The sequence below is a fragment of the Amblyomma americanum genome, chromosome 1, assembly GCF_052857255.1.
Source record: "Amblyomma americanum isolate KBUSLIRL-KWMA chromosome 1, ASM5285725v1, whole genome shotgun sequence".
In the NCBI taxonomy this organism is placed as follows: Eukaryota; Metazoa; Arthropoda; class Arachnida; order Ixodida; family Ixodidae; genus Amblyomma; species Amblyomma americanum.
Genome location: NC_135497.1, coordinates 142,834,550 through 142,847,425, shown reverse-complemented (window position 1 = coordinate 142,847,425; position 12,876 = coordinate 142,834,550). Strand labels below are relative to the sequence as shown.

Below are 12,876 nucleotides of genomic sequence, written 5' to 3'. Positions count from 1 at the left end.
GTGCAAAAGCCGCGTTTTGTTGTTGTTGCTGTTATTTGCCTCACAAAATGACACATACCCACATGTGGGATTGGCCATAACCAGGCGGTGACTATTTGCATTGCAGATCGCATGGGGGAACTCCATGGCAAAGAAGATGTCGATGACGAAAACGAGCCGAAAAAGAACTAGAAGAGTGGGAAAATCGAATTGCGGTATATATGTGTATAATTGTGAAAAACATTTAATGCACAGAATAAATCGAGGCTAGCTGGATTCCAGAAGTCCTTATTCCAGAAGCCCTTTGGCTTTGCCGCCGCTCTTGCCCGGTTCACCAGCCAAAGCTGGTCTTCCGGGTGTGAGCTGGACAGCACCGCCTCCCAGTCCTCAGTTGTAGGGTCATTGATTCTCGCAATATCTCTATTTTTATGGCATCCCCATACAATGTGATAAAGTTAGCTACTTCGCCACAGAAGGCGCAGTTTGGGGACATATAGCTGAATTTGACTCGAGTCGCGGTAGAAACGAGATAGGTGTCTTCGTCCTTCTCACTTTTTTGCACCACTGGTAACTAAAGCAGAAATAGTCCCGTCCTGTTCGCTGCAGTGGAGTCCGCGGAAGACGCTTTAAAAATAGCCAGCTGGCGTTTTTCATTTTGCCAAATTTCCCGTACGACGGCTGCCTGACAGATGCAAGGACCGGGCCCGTGCGCTGCGAGCGGCCGGCGGCACGAGCGAGGCTTCATTGCCACCGGCCAAAGCTCGACAGACGGTGTCGCGGCCCCGCTATGCTGCCTCCCCCGGTCGCCGCCCTGCGAGGCCCGTGCTCCAGCGTCTGGCGGCATGACCAGCAGTGAGTGGCGTCGCTTCCGGCCCGCCGCAAGCTGGCGCGGATCGCGCAACGCTGCGCTGCGCCCGCAGATGACAAGGTCGAGGAGACCATCTGGGAGTACAAGGCGGTGATCCTAGACAGGGACAGAAAGCCAAGGGGTCCCAACACATGCGCAAGGTGAGTCGGTCCGGGATCGTCGCGTCGGGTTGCTACCGGCTGTCGCTGTAGCCCCGGAACATCGCGGCGAGCAGGCGCTGCATGCCGACTCGAAAAAGGGGCTGAGGTCGTGGTAACCAGGTGGCCTCGTCGACTCGAAGGGCTGGTGGAGAAAGAGGCTTTTTCGAGCTCGGTTGCGAAACACACGCAGTCTCATGGACTCACAGTGCACGCTGTTCATTGTGGAATCGCGGCACGTAGCTCGCTGCAGTCACTGCTGTGCCCCCCGCCGTATACCCGCTACCGATACCGAGCGTTGCTCGCCAGCAGACCCTTCCGTAGCGATCTTGGAGGTGAGCAGTTTATAGCCATACGACCGCAGCGGTGGCCTAGTGGTTTGAGCATGCGCCTCGCATACGGGAGGTGCGGGGCTCTATACCCAGTGCCGCTGGGTACCCACCCGTGATACAATGGGTAAAAGTCCCCCCCCCCCCCGGCCTTGTGGTCGGCGTCTTTTGGGTGGCATGCTTGGGAAATGGGTCTTTGACCTCACCTTGAGTAGACGAAAACACCGTGTTCTATAACGATCTTTGGCCACATACGACCTAGGGCCATGAAAAATCATCATCATCAATGAGTAGCTATATCTCATGCCCGCAAACTGCACTTAAGTGCAGCTTTGTTTTCCATGTAATCGCAGCAACCAACCGTTTGAAGCTGCAGCCCTCAGGAGCTAAGAGCAGTACCTCGATAAGAAACTAAAGTGAAAATGCAAAAATAGGAGCACTTCATACACGTGCAACGGCTTGACTTGCGGTAGTGCATGTGATTGTGGACGAGTGAGCAAGCGCACACGTACACCGCAACATTATAGCGACACCATTGTGCAGCTGTGTCGCGCGTTCGTGCGTACCGAGCAACCACACACTAAAAAAAAGTATGCATATGTGTAAAAGACGCCGAAGCCATTATATGCTGCCAGATTATCCAAAGGAAGTCCGTGACACCCGCAGGTGACATCAAAGGTTAGTCCACCGGGTATTGGAGGGATGACGTGCGGCGTTAATGCACAGGACAGACTATCCGCGGCATATTTGTTTCACGGACAACTATGCGCATCCACCGTATGTTCTCTCTAAGGGAATAGAAAAATGTAGTAAAAAAAATCTGGCAGTGACACTTAACACAACTGACGTGTGAGAATGCGAAAGCATTAAAGTGCCGAGTAATGCTACGTTGCAAAATGACTGAGTCATGACTGTGACTACGAGGCATGACTATGTATTACTTTGTACAAACTCCATATACCTTACATTTTGTCTCACGCAATACCGGTGGTGTCACACGCGAGTATGACACCACCCGGAACGCTGTGCGACTAGCGGTTGAATCACAGTTTTGATACAAAAGTCCGCGAAGGCAAACAATTGAAGGCGCATATGTTGTCGGTTCGAATCCCTGTCGCAAGCTAGCCTCGAACTTGACTAGCCCATGTAATCTATCACCATCATCACCACCAGCCTGACAAGGCCCACTGCAGGGCAAAGGCCTCTCCCTTGTCTCTCCAGTCAACCCTGTCCTTTGCCAGCTGCGGCCACCCTATGCCTGCGAACTTCTTAATCTCATCCGCCCACCTAACTTTCAGCCGCCCCTTGCTGCGCCTGCCTTCTGGTGGAATGCACTCCGTTACCCTTGAGGACCAGCGGTTATCTTGCCTTCGCATCACATACCCTGCCCAAGCCCATTTCTTCCTCTTGATTTAGACTAGAATGTCATTAACCCGCGTTTGTTCCCTCACCCACTCTGCCCGCTTCCGGTCTCTTAACGTTACGCCTATCATTTTCCTTTCCATGGCTCGCTGCGTTGTCCTGAACTTAAGCTGAACCCTTTTCGTTAGCCTCCACGTTTTTCCCCATAGTACCGGTAAGATACTGCTGTTGTATACTTTTCTCTTCAGAGATATTGCTAAACTGCTATTCATGATCTGAGAGAACCTGCCAAATGTGCTGCACCCCATTCTTGTAGTTGTTTCGCTCTCTTGATTCGGATCTGGGGTCACTACCTGCCCTAGGTAGACGTATTTCCTACCAACTGTAGCAATTTTAAACTGCTCTTCCCTTCCGAGACTGTTGAATATTACTTTGGTCTTCTGCACATTAATTTTTAGACCCACAATACTGCTCTGCCTAACTCATTGATCATGCTTTGTAGCTCATCTACTGAGTGACTCAGCAAAGCAGTGTCATCAGCGAATCGCAGAAAACTAACGTATTCTCCATTAACTCTTATCTCCAACTGCTCTCAATCCAAGCCTCTGAATACCTCTTGTAAACAGGAGGGTAGGGGGGTAGGGTGTCTCCCTACCTGACACCCTTCCTTACTGAAATATTATTGTTTACTTTAAGAACAACAATGGTAGCTGTGCAGTCGTTATAGATATCTTTCAGTGTTTTCACATAAGACTTCTTCACCCTGATTCCGCAATGCCTGCATGACTGCTGAGGTTTCCACTGAGTCAAATGCTTTCTCGAATGAAGGCTATATATACGGGGGTTGGTTATATTCTGCGCATTTCTCTACCACCTCATTGATAGTATGAATATGGTCTACTGTCTAGTATGCTCAGCGAATGCCTGCCTGATCATTTGGTTGACTGACGTCTGTGGTCGCTACAACGTACCTTTCTGAGTATCTCCACATCCTGCACGATGCCAGGGTGAGCGCATAGTATGAAATCTATTTCATTTTTAGTCTCACCATTGGGGCTCTTCCAGGTCCACTTCCTGTTCCCTAGTTTTCGAAAGAAGATATTCATGATCCGTAAATTATTTCCCTCTGCGAACCCTTCTAATAACTCCCCCTGCGGTTCCTGGAGCCTGTGCCATAGTCACCCTGGTCTCCGGCCTGCATCTTGCCTGCCTTCGTATTGAAGGCGCCTATCAATACAGTGTATTGTGACTTTACTTTGTTGATTGCCGATTCCACGTCTTCGTATACGAGCTTTCGACGATTTGGTCATCATGGCTGGATGTAGGCGCTAAGGCCCGCACCGCCTTCAGCTTGTACCTCTTATTAAGCCAAATTATGACAGCTGCCATCCTCTAGTTTATACTATAGAACTTCTCTAGGTTGCCAGCTATATCCTGATTGATGAAGAATCCCACACCTTGTTCTCATCTGTCCGCTAATCCACAATAGCACAGTATGTGCCCGCCCCTTAGGACTGTATACGCCTCGTCTGTCCTCCTAACCTCACTAAGCCCTATGCATACATCCCATTTAATACCAGCTAGTTCCTCCAACAGCACCGCCAGTATATATAGCCTCACTGGATAAGGTACTTGCGTTAAACGTTGCCAGGTTCAGTTTCCAATGACGGCCTGTCCGGAGCAAGAGATTCTTAGCGCTCTCCGCTGCGTCACAGGTCTGACCGCCGCCTTGGTCAGTTGCTTCGCAGCCACTGGGGACTGAGAGACGAAGGTTAATTGGTTTCAGTTGGTTTGTTCATAGAAGGTTGTGGCCAAGTACTACACCAGGGTGGCCTAATCCTGCTCTGGTGAGGGAGTGAGTTGTCGCTTCTGGTCACCGAGATCAGGCCGCACCCCAGACCTGGTTATGCAATTTCATCGACACGCGGAATTTTGTTTTTTTTTTGTTTTTTTTTTCATACTCGGTAGAGAATTGCGCGGCACTCTTGCACGCGAGGCGGATGCTCTACCCCTAAGCAATCGATGCCACCATCGCTGACAGTTCAGTTCTGATACTGTATATTCCTTCTTTCATCCATTTTAATTCAAACTTTTTTGTTGGCCTCCAAGTTCCGGATACCGTAAACGAGCGTCATGTGGCTATATGTACAGGAGGTGAAGACCAGAAAAGTTACGGTGGGAACTTAATGTCCTTACGTGCTGTGAATGCGAAAGCATCCTTTCACTTAAAGGCCTTTACTCTAAACGCCTTTCACCTAAAGACCTTTACCGCAAAGGCCTTTGACCTGAAGGCCCTAAAGGCCTCTATCATTGCAATTGTCATAACGACCCTCATCATTATTTAGTAACGTCCTCTATCAGTGCAAAACTACCATTATCACTATAGCTAACTATTGTTGCGGGAAAGAATATATTTACAGTTATTTACAAAAACGAATGAACAGCTACGGGCGGCACTCCGAACACAGCCAGAGATGAGTTCTCGTCCTCTTCCTCGTCCACCCGTTCAATCGCTCAATGTCGTCGTCGTCGTCTACCCGCTGCACTATCATTAACTTTCTCAGCTACTGTGATTGCTTCATTGCCTATGATTACCTATTATTATCTTATGGTCTATTGCTGACGTCATGCGAGACCATGGTGACGTCATTGGGCTTTTCGGACTGCTGATCCTGGACAACAACGCCGGGATTCGTTCCCATATAATGTCCCATTAATAAGCTATTAATAAGCATTACACACACACACACACACACACTCCGCTGGCTTTTCTGGTAAGTGAACTAGTAATGCTTTCTCATTTAAACCGTGGTGGAAAGTTTTTATATTTTGAGATCTCTATAAAGGACATGCCAGGATTGCACAGAAAAAACTTCTACGTTCCCTAATTAATATGTGTGCCATTTCCACCTGGTCCTCATATATCTACATTTTTATTCAACATTATGCTTAAGGTCTCAGTTCTAGTTATTTTAACTCACTCCTGTCATAACAAGTCATTATATAAAGAAATCAATATTTCTTGGCACCTGAAAGCGTTTATGTTTGAAAAAAAAAAGCAAACGAGAACTTACTATAGCCGGAACCATACCAGAGCTGCCATAAACCGCGCAGCCATCGATTTTAGTAAACGAATTCCTGCATTAATTTCGCATACCTGACAATACCTTTCTATGCAAGTTTTTTCAGTCTTCAGCGCATTTTTCGATCCGCATTTGTGGAAACTGCGCCAATTTTAATTGTGAGGCAACTGTGGAGTATTGTAAGGTGCTGGTAAGGAAATATTGATGGTGATGGTCCATTCCTCCGATACGTAGCAAGATCTTTATCATAAAGTTCGTCCATTGCAAGTCTGTCCATCCATCCCGAGGTGGTATGCCATTCTGTGCAAGGACGAATCCCAACATAAAAACGTAACAGGGGTTTATTCGATTGCCGATGGCAGCGGACGAGCATACCGACGCTACGCTCGACTCGGTAGCGGAAGGTAGACTAGCGATCTTCCCAGCCGGGCAGCCTGTTTTTGTAGCCACTGTCGGTGACGCATGTCTCGGGTGACGCAGCGGTGGCGCTGTGCTTTATCGGTAACGCAGTCCAGCGCGTGTGGCCGTGGTACGCTGGCACGGATGATAAGAAGGTTTCGTTTAGTTTATAGGGGTTTAACGTCCCAAAACAACTCAGGCTATGAGAGACGCCGTAGTGAAGGGCTCTGGAAATTTCGACCACCTGGGGTTCTTTAACGTGCACTGACATCGCACAGCACACGCAGGCCTCTAGAATTTCGCCTCCATCAAAATTCTACCGCCGCGGCCGGAATCGAACCCGCGTCTTTCGGGCCGGCAGCCCAGCGCCATAACCACTCCACCACTGCGGCGGCGGATGATAACAAGGTGGAAGCTGCGCGGAAATGTGCGCAGTGTGTGTCGCCACACACCGAATAGTTAAGATTGGCATAGAAAACCAATGGTGAGCGTTTTTTGAGACGCCAAGAAAGTTAATAGTAAAAAATTCAAACCTGCCGAAGGGAGATCTGCGCATATATATTGATTGTTATAGCGAAATCTTACAATATCTAAAAAAATGCGTCCATAATCAACTTCCCGTCGAAAAATGCGTTTGTCTAGAATTTCTGGGTGTGTGAAGGCAGCAGCGTTCGCAAACTTTTGCCAACTCTTTTTTTTTTAACAAAGCAGCTTAGTAGGTCCATTATAAAGCAACGCGTTCTGAACGTTTCTATCCTGCATATTTGTAAATACGAGTGGTTGCACGCGTCAGTAGGCTTTATGTATACCCGGTTGACTAACCACCGCCTCTCTTTCTATCTGCCGTCACCACATAACAGCAAAGCCACCTGTGTCGTCAAAGTGCAAGAGACCGACCGAGAAGCACAGTACGAAGCATGCGAATTCAGAAACAGGAGCTCGCACGACATAGCCTTCAGGGTAAGTCTCTGGTGCATTCAGTTGGCCTACGTTTTCTTCAGACACGGTGTGTCCTGGGGCAGTGCAACCAGGAAGGCGCCTCTACCTCGCGCGTACCTTGCAACGTGCGTGTTCGGTATACGCAGTGACCGGCAGTAGCAAATTTCTCTCAGACTGCGCATGTCTGCGGAAACTTCGCGCATTTCCACCATTCGCTGTTCCTTCGTCCTTGTGACGAAATGTGACGAAATGCACGAAGGGCGGCGCAGGTTTTACACACAAATGATATACGCACAGATGGCACGCAACGCAAGTGAAAAATATCTTGTGGTGCAGATGACTCTGCTGTCTCTGAACGGTTGTGAGACACTCAAAAATATTCTATTAGCGGTTCGCTCTTTAAAGACCAATCGCCTTAAACGCGGCAATCGCGGCTCATCAAGGGTGTATAAACTGCGTGGTATCTTCCGAGAACAAAGAAAACGTGAACGCTGCACCTGCTCTCGCAAATACCACGAACGCCCAGGTGCATATTTGTATTGCGGCTACATTGGAGCAAATACTGAAACAAAACGAAACTAGCTGCGCTAGTTGGGAATAACGCGCGTTGGAATTGCGCGGTGCACTAAAGAGATCAAGGAGACAAAGACGGTGAAGGGCGCTCCGCGTATACTCGTTCTATTATTGCGCTGCTCGACTCTAGCATGCACTGGGGAAAGTGCTAAAGTGCTGCTTTCGCCTGGAGGGGACCGAGCTCTCCTCACTGCTCCTTCTCAAAGAACCATACTGACCCCCCCCCCCCCCCACCGTAATTTCTCAATAATTATGCTGAAAAATGATGCATGTGGCATATACGCTTGTATATATGTCTTTGGTAGGAATGTGCAACTTCAATCAGACACATTTTAAGATTCAGGATCTTTTATAACAAGAAACAGTGCACGGACAAAGGACGCAGAAAGCAGACAGGAACAGGGCTGCTAAAAGGTGATAAATAATCATGTACCAACTACCTCAACTTTCCCTTCTACTAATAGTCATTAGTTTCTGAACGTAAATGATTCATTTTCATGCCCGAGTCACGTTACATATTGCTTGTTTGGTTGGCGGAAGTATATAATTCAAAACAGTGAGCGCCTGATTGCTGAGCGTGTCAGAGAAATAGTATCATACTATGCAACCAGTTATTTAAAAATTGTAATCGTACTCAATGAAATTAAAAAAAAACAGTAAAGTAACTGTCCTTTGAGCAAAACTCTCAGCATAACAAGCTGAGATCATCCAACAGGGAGTAGGAAATAACTCCTGTTGAGGGGTCTACCACTGCTTGCCACTTAAGATAAGAAAGGCGTGCGGGGTTGTTGAGTGAGCGACGCAAGGGGGACAAGGGCGAGATAGGCGACAACACATGAGCTGACCACAACTGTTATGCCCTAGAAGTTGTATGCAGCGCGTGTGCCGTCGCCTGCCTCGTCCCTGTCCTCGCTGCGCTGCCCACTAGCATCGCAGAATACGGTGCAGTCATGGGCTGTCGTGAAAGATCACGTGTCGCAACGTAACAGCCGCGTGCACTTCCTTCCCTTCGAAGGTCACCAAGACCAACGGACTCCAGTTCAGCCCTGACCATGGAGTGCTGAAGCCGAACGAGAAGGTGTCGCTGAAGTTTAAACTGCGTCCAAGTGAGTCAACCCCGAGCGTTGCACGCGCTCAAGCTTCGATGCGACATTAACTGCACCTGTGCCTCCCAAATCGCCGTCTCTGTCAAAAACACGAACACACGCACGTGCGCATGATGGCTCATTTAGTCGCAGCCTGGCGGAGATCCAGCGTTGGAATGGCCAGGATAGGATATAGGATACACTTTATTGCTCTAACAAGGTCGTTCGGTCAGACAGAGGTCTTCATCTTCAAGGAGATGTCTCCCTCCGTCTTGCAGAGGTCGGCGCCCCTATTCCAGGGCACCGCTGAGTTTGGCCGCTCGCTGGGCATGGATGACCAATCCTTTGGAGGATTGGGTTGCCGCTGGAGAGCACCCTCTCCCACTGCTCCGCACTCGGATTTTCTGAGCCATGGAAGGCTTTATTTCTGTCACAATCCCAAGTAATATATATGGTATAGGGTGGGTGTTGCACCGCACCATGTGTAGATTGGGGAAGGTTCCGGTTTGCAGCTTCCGCTAGTAAACTGCTTCTTGTTGATTTAATTTGTTGTGGGGAGGAGGATACTTTAGTCTCGTCCCATTGTAATAATTTAGAATGTCGAAGTACGTCGGGATTACCCTCAAGAAGTCCTCCGAGTCTTCGTTCAAGAGTGCTCTGTTAGTGTACTCGCGAGCGACTCTATTGACCCTTTGGAATGGCCAATCGCCATTCAGCTCGCAGGTGCTATCAGGTAAGCCTTAAGGCTGATGCCGATAAGTAAGCCCACAAATGGACGGTATCTTAGTAATGCATGCATTCATGGAGCAATTTGTAGATAGGTTATCTATGACTGACCTTTAGCAAAGCTTGACGTGTATTAGATTATAATTGGCGTGTTATTAAAATGCAGAAGGATGCTGAAAGCGCTGATGTCCTTGCAACAAAAAATGGGGGGGTAACGCGTTGGTGTAGACAGTCCGTGCATATTCGCGAGAGGGATGTAGGTGTTCGTGGTATTTGCTGCCCTGAGCACTCCAGTGCGAGGCAGCGTTTTCTCGCCTCCCTCGTCGTTGGTTGGCTCAGAGAGAAACAAAACATCCGCTTGCTGCGTGTCGGTGACCGTCAACGAGGCTGCAGGGTCTGTGCACTTTGCTCCTCCTTGGACTTGACAAAGAGCTTCCGTTTTTTGGTAAAACTATCAATAGACTTCTACGTGACAGAGTCCAGGGAGTGGCTGTGGGGAAGGCCATACTCAATCTCAGTTCACGGGTGTTTTGGCATTGCGCCTCCATCGAAACGCAGCCGTGATCGAACACGCGTTCTCGTTCTCAGAAGCCGAACGGCACAGCCACTGCAGAGCTACCACTATGGATGTTTTGATGCATGCTAAAGAGAGTTTTTTTAAAAAAAGGAACATGCATATGGGAACAAAATTAACCAAGTCACAGAAACAGCGAAAGGGGGGGAGACAGGCTGAATTACTTCGTGACCGGGGGAATTCAGATTTACCTGGTGCACTGCTTTGATTGCATTCCAAAGCTCAGACAATAGGTTGTTCAGGGACCACACCTTGGACTCAAAGAAATCCGTTTTTGCTATTGTTGTTGCTATTTCAGCGCTCCTGCTGCTTATGTTCAGAGTGGACACAGTTTAAAACCTCTGTTTCAGCTCCGAGCCGAGTTTAGCGTGTCTTGATGTGAGCAAACGGAGGGAACTAAACTTAATTTGTGCCCGAAATTGGGCGACTTCTTTTACTTTTTTTTTCGTCTTCGCCTCGAACGGAATGTACCACTATCGCAGAGCATTACTGGCGTCTTTTTGAGCGAGCATATACGCTGACCATCGAATGCTCAAGATGATCAGTGGAGCATTTATAATGAGAACTGTAATAATATTTCTGGGCCCATCTGGTCCACAAAAGTCAAAAGTACAACGCACTAGAGCGCTGTGTACGTGACTAGCCGGCGTATGCGAGCGCTGCTTATTCACGAAGCGCACATTCGCCAGAGAATCGTGGTGAACTTAATTTGAGGTCACCTCAAGCGCCCTGAAGGCGAAGATGGCGATGATAGGCGCACAGAGAGAAAGCTGCACGCGTCTAGGCCTTGTCGGGGTATTGCACAGCCATCTCCCGTTTATACCTCTCTTATCTATCATTGGATTTTATCCAAAATCTTGTTGACTCTGTGAGAGGCTTTTCCTCGCGCGGTCTCTTTGGGATACGAGGAAGGATGTGTCGAAGGAAGATTCTTGGAAACACATTAGGCATTCCGAGTCGTTTAAAGCCCACCCGAGTAGCTGAGTCAGAGACAAACTATCGACACGAGCGCCGGTTATGATCATGCGTATACTTGGAAGTAGCCGACCAGCTGTCAATGCGTACACCGTGATTCTCCGGGCGAGCAGTCCTCATCGGGACACACGAGTCGAAAGGTCCCCACTTAAGCATGTTTAGTCCCGCGCTGTGCTCAGCGGCTGTGGTTGTATGCGCGCTTTGTTTCCCGTAAATATTTAAACGCGTTGCGATTTCGCTCTGAGTGAGTTTGAGTTTCGTATATCGCACTGTTAGACGTACAGCTGCACCAATGCCTCGCTAATTCCTGCTCATTTAATGTAAACAGGGAGCAAAATACGCTCATCTCGGTCGCAAGTTTCCAGGTATACGCATAATAGGACGTGAAATTCAAAGCGTTTTAACAAGTTCGTCGGCGAGACTTGCTGGTACAAATAACGGCATTTTTTTTTTAACGTTGCTCGATCTCGAAAGCGGATGATCTCGCAATTGAGCGACCCGTGGAGCTCGACCGCGTCCTGAAGGCGCGCGCTACGGCGACGCAGGCGTGAGGCATCCCGAGCTGACCGAGATCGACATCCTGGCGATGCGCGTCAACCCGGCCACCAACAGCCGAATGATCGAGGAGAAGTGGCGCACGGTGCCCGCCAACAAGGTGTCGCGCGTCCGGTGAGCAGCGCGGAGCATGCACTTACTGCGGGGAACGTGGGCGTCGCCGCGTTGCTCGCTGGACTGTTTGTTCTGTGCACCGGGCGGCGCTACCAAGCGCTCCCTGGGCGTCGTCTCATTGCTCGATGAACTGCTGTGTGCAGCTCGCGCAAACACGATGGATGTCGTAATGCCGATGCATAGGAAGGAACACGCAGAGGGAGGGGAACGGCAGCAAGGTGTGTGTGTGGGGGGGGGGGGGGGGGGGGGGGCGTAAGTTTGGTTCAGTGTTGCTCCCTGCTACATGAACCTACGCTACCATGAACTCCTTCCACCCACCCCCCCCCACCCCTTATGTTTATGTGCCCGCCTATGGTCACTGGCCAGATGCACACTGCAGTGCAGCAATATGGCGACGCCCATGTTGGAAAGGCCCATAGGGTCGCAAAAGCGTTTCTAAAAAGAACCGGGAAGCTTTGCCGGGAATAAAGAAGATCGTTGATACAAACGGCATGCGCGACGTAGCTCGCTGATTCCTTGTACCGGAGAACGAGAGGCGAGCCATAAATTTCGAATCTGCCGATGGACAACGTTGCGGATGTCGTACAAAAATATTCTGTGCGCTTATAATCGTTCAAGATTGCCAAAATACCTCGCGAGCAGAGTGCACGCAAGTGAGGTGACGAAGGTCTTAGGTTCTAAGAGCTCCAGATTTCCTACACAGTGAAGTGATGCTGCTTTTACGCGCCTACAGTGGTAATTGCTAGGCGCATTGAATAACAAGCTGTTTTGCGAAAGTTTGGTGAGTCGTCCCACTGAAACCTTCCTTCAGGCCAAACGAACCGTTCGGTTTACGAGATCTGCATGTTCTACACTATGGCTAATATTTCACAGCTTGCACAAAACTATAGCGAATCTAGCCAAATTTCTCCAGCTCCATAGCGTGGTTTAGCCTCTTCGACAAAACGACTATTCGAAATGTGCAAATAAGTTCTAGGGCTCTCACGCAAGATTTTGGGCCACTTCTGCGTCCGCCACTCCGCGCACTGCCTCGGCTCACCTGGACAGCAGTACTGATCCAAGTTTTTTCGGGTAGCAGTACTATAGACCACCCGCGTGCTTAAAAGCGCCCCTGTGTACTTAGACACGTAGAGTGTAGGATGGGTCATCCATGCTGTCTAGGGAAGCCTGGAAGAATA

General features: G+C 49.1%; 1 long non-coding RNA gene across 1 annotated transcript; it reads left to right on the top strand.

The window, feature by feature from the left end:
* Positions 1 to 714: 714 nt before the first annotated feature.
* On the top strand, positions 715 to 11,713 carry LOC144113782 (uncharacterized). The gene is made up of 4 exons (XR_013310860.1): positions 715 to 987; positions 7,018 to 7,117; positions 8,685 to 8,775; positions 11,575 to 11,713. It is a non-coding gene; the product is annotated as an uncharacterized LOC144113782 (long non-coding RNA).
* Positions 11,714 to 12,876: the final 1,163 nt, after the last annotated feature.